Source organism: Ananas comosus, unplaced genomic scaffold, assembly GCF_001540865.1.
Source record: "Ananas comosus cultivar F153 unplaced genomic scaffold, ASM154086v1, whole genome shotgun sequence".
In the NCBI taxonomy this organism is placed as follows: domain Eukaryota; kingdom Viridiplantae; phylum Streptophyta; class Magnoliopsida; order Poales; family Bromeliaceae; genus Ananas; species Ananas comosus.
In genome coordinates, this window is record NW_017893375.1 from 77,599 (window position 1) to 80,859 (window position 3,261).

The following is a 3,261-nucleotide window of genomic DNA, read 5'->3' on the forward strand; positions in this document are numbered from 1 at the left end:
AACTTTTTATCTAATTTTTGTTTATATTATATCAGATAGATAATTTTTATATTTATATTTGAGGGCAATTTAGATAAAAAAAACGGAATTATTATATTTGAGGGCAATTTAGATAATGTGCCTACATTATCTGCCAATACGAAATTTGAGTTTGCAACAGCTTATTTTCACCGCGAAAAAATAAGTCGCAACAGATTATTGCATATTTCGCAACCAATAATTTTAAATAATTAATTAAACCAATAATTTCAAATAATTCGTAACCAAATATTCATATTTGAGTTTGACACGTGGCAAGCATATAGAAACCCACGTGTCAGCTTCTCACATAGGGTTTAATAAGGGTTCTACTTTTATATATAGTAATAGATATATATGTGCCGCCTGCATGCATTATGAATATACTAGTCTTCGAGTCCATGACATTGTGTGATCGATGTGTTCTGCTGATTATGCATGCCTTTCCTTTTCTTTTTCATCATCATGTAAATTTCTTTACGTACATACCCGGCCGGCATGTAAAGGGGAAAAAAAAAAAAAAAAAAGAAAAAAAAAAAGAAGAAGAAATGGTAAATTGCTTGGGTTGTTGAGCATATGTACGTTTTTCTTGTCTTCTAAACGCCAAACTCTGCCGTTATCTCTAGGCTCGGTATTCTTGCTTGGGTTGTTGGGCAAAGAACTCAAGGAACAGTTTATTACGCCTTCTTATATGCAATTCAGAACTAAAATTTTGAATTCCATTTTACTACGCAAACTATTTGAAGGAAGTAGAATTTTGAATTCCATTCTACTCCGCAAACTTCGCATTTAAACTCTAGATCATTCGAAAGTCTGCATCAATCTAAATTTATCTTCGGTAAAAATTGTTAAATAATACTAAATAAGCATTGGTCTTCAAAAGTTTAAGCCGTCAGATAACGGTATTTTTAATATTTATATTTAATACTCTCCCTCATATTTTAAACTCGAGACTTTTTGATAGGTTAAAGACATGAACTTGAAATATATAGGGGAAAATGAAATAAAACTAGGAGCCTGATGGGACTCGAACTCGGAATTTTTTACTCTGACACCATCTTAAATTATATGAAACAACTATTATTTCTCTAAAAGTTTAAGTTTGTAGAGAACGGTGTTTTATAATTTTTATTTCTAACAACCCTCCCTCACATATGAGATTGAGAGAAATATTAAGAAAAATACTATTTTCTTGATGGCTTAAGATTTTGGATAATAATGGTTGTTTCGTATTATTTAAGATATCATCAAAGTCGATTTTAAATGCTTTCGTTTTGTGAGGTTGTGGGTTCATTGACATTTAGGCCCCGTTTGGATGCATAGTAAATAAATTCCATGGAGTTTAAATACCGTAGTTTTGGTCCAAATGAAATGGAGTATCCTGTAACTCCAAAAAAATTCCACGGGTTACTTTAAAAGCTGTTTGGATACACATTTTAGAATTCTACAGGATTTCTGATAATCTTTAAAAATTACCCTTGTGAATTTAAACTTAAATTATTAGTTATTAAATGACTTTAAAATCTAAAAATTTAAAATAAAATTTTAAAATTTAAATTTAAATTATTAACTATTAAAATATTTTAAAATTTAATTTTAAATTACTAGCCGTTAGAGAGCTCGAAAATCAAAAAAACTAGCCGTTGGTGAGCTCAAAAATCAATAAACTAGCCGTTAGAGAGCTCGAAAATAAAAAAAACTAGCCGTTGGAGAGCTCAAAAATAAAAAAACTAGCCGTTAGATAGCTCAAAAATCAAAAAACTAGCCGTTGGAGAGAAATTTTATGCTTCTCATGCCATCCCAAGTCTATTTAAAGAAACCAAGTTCTTACAATCACATACCTAATAGATATTACATTCTCTTCTCTATATTTCTAAACATGCAAAAAAAGGTTTTATATCAATCCTGTATACATACAAGAAAATGAAAAAGCAAAAAAAGTCCATCAGACCAACCAACAGCTTGTATTAGATGCAGTTGAAATTAGTATTCCATATAAATGCCATGCACAATATGGAAACCAAACAATGCCCATCTTGTATATGAAGATTATAACACAAGAAGCAGGTTTTCATGATCAGCATTATACAAAGTGCAACAATTATTAATCAACAAGACTCTGACAGCTGAAATAAAGATGCAAGTATATCGAAGAAATTCGAGATTTCCTATAAAGATAAGCTTAAAGTTGGCTTCTTAGTAACCAACCATTATTACTTTTGATAAGTTTAAAGTTGGCTTCTTATTGATATGCCTTCTTAGTAACCGTCGCCAGATATAACAGAGCCAACCGAAAAGGTCAGGAAACATTGCATAAGAACAGAAAAATTAAGCTGTCTCAATAATTTGGTAAACAAATAAAAGTTTGCAAGATTGATATTGATTTCTAAGGTGAGATTGCTATTTACTTGATAGAAGAATATCAAATAGGCGCAAAAAAAATAAAAAAAAAAGAAAACACATGGACAAAAACACACATCTATTATTCGTATCGATTAAACGCCAGATAGTCTAATTAGCTCTTTTATTCGTTGAGATTAAACGTCTATCAAATGGATCAGAAAACACACATCCCAGGTAATGCAAGAAAAATCAAGACCTATATATCTTACGAAAATTAAAAATATGATGAATTAATCAAAATCTAACTTATTGAACAAAAAAAAAAAAATCAGATTTCTTTGTTACCTGTTGGAGGAGGGAAATGGGGCTGCCCTTCTCCGGACATCGCAAGACGAGGGGTGAGAGGGGCGAGACAAGATCGAGGCAAGAAAATGGCGGCCGAGGTTAGTGCGGCGGCGGCGGCGGCCGAGGTGATCGTGACTTTGGCTGTAGTAGCGTGCGAGATGTGTGCGGCTGCGGCAGTAGCCCGCGAGATGGCGGCGACGGCGGCAGCCCGCGAGATGGCAGCAGCGGTGGCCGAGATCCTCGGCGGCGACTGAGAGAGATGCGGCTGAGGAGAGAGAGAGGATGGGAGGAAGCTGTGGATTGGAGAGGGCAACGGAAGGGAGAGACGCGAGAGAAGTCGGGCGAGGGGGGAGCCGCTCCAAAAAAAATAGGGTAACTTTTTTTCCAAAGAAAATATCAGAGGTTACTTTTACCCCATTTTTTAGGGTATAGTTAAACTATACCCTATTTTGTTGGGATATTTTTTAAACATCCAAACACCTCTTAGGAATTTTTTCCCACACCCATAGGATAACTATACTTTACCCCAAAAATATAACCATCCAAACAGGCCCT